This window comes from Cyprinodon variegatus, unplaced genomic scaffold (assembly GCF_000732505.1).
Source record: "Cyprinodon variegatus isolate N-32 unplaced genomic scaffold, C_variegatus-1.0 Scaffold397, whole genome shotgun sequence".
NCBI lineage: Eukaryota > Metazoa > Chordata > Actinopteri > Cyprinodontiformes > Cyprinodontidae > Cyprinodon > Cyprinodon variegatus.
In genome coordinates, this window is record NW_015150850.1 from 140758 (window position 1) to 141621 (window position 864).

Genomic DNA, 864 nt, shown 5'->3' on the forward strand with positions numbered 1-864 from the left:
TTAGTTTTTTTTAACCTAAAATGAGGAAAAGATATGTAACTTATTAAACTTGGATTTTTAAGCAAGTTCCAAATAAATAAATAAATCAGTGAGGAACGCAAAAACAGAGGCTGGTGGCAATAAGAGAAGCTAAGAAAACTGAAAGGTATTTCTGCTTAGAGCTTGATAACTGGCATGCAAGACAGATGAGACAGCTGGAGAGAGCAGGAAGCGGAGATACTTAGGGAAAGTACTGCTGAATCTGGGAGCAGTGAGCAGTAGCAGGAATGCAAATCTAGGATACAGAAACTAAAAATACTGCAGATCATGACAAGCTACTCCACCATTTAACAATGAGGTGATTTTTTTTCCATATAGGTTGATTTGGGTAAGTATGTGCACTTGCAATTTTCTTTCTTTCTTTAAAGTTTAAAATTGCCTTTATTACACAATCCAACAATCAATAAAACAAAAATAATGTTAATAGAATAAAAACATCAAAAAGCAAAAAATAAAGATTCTTCATTCACCGAACACAAAACACTATTTATGCCCCATTTACTTGTTTTACAAAAACATCAATGCTCTTTGTCAACTTAAAAAAACTCAAATTGTACTGGGACACGAGCTATTACCAGTCTCTGAATTAAAACACAAGCATAATGACCATTAATTTGGTTTTTCCTTGATATCTATATTGCTAGTTTTTCTATTCCAGAAATGAAATTTAAAAGGACATGAACAGATCTCTTCTTTACACAATGCAGTGGACCATAAATAAAACAACCTATTCTCATTATGAGTGCGTATGAAATCATACGAAAAGTCATGCACCGTAATTTCGTACGTTTTGGATGTTTTTTTCGTCAGAACATTCACGAATAT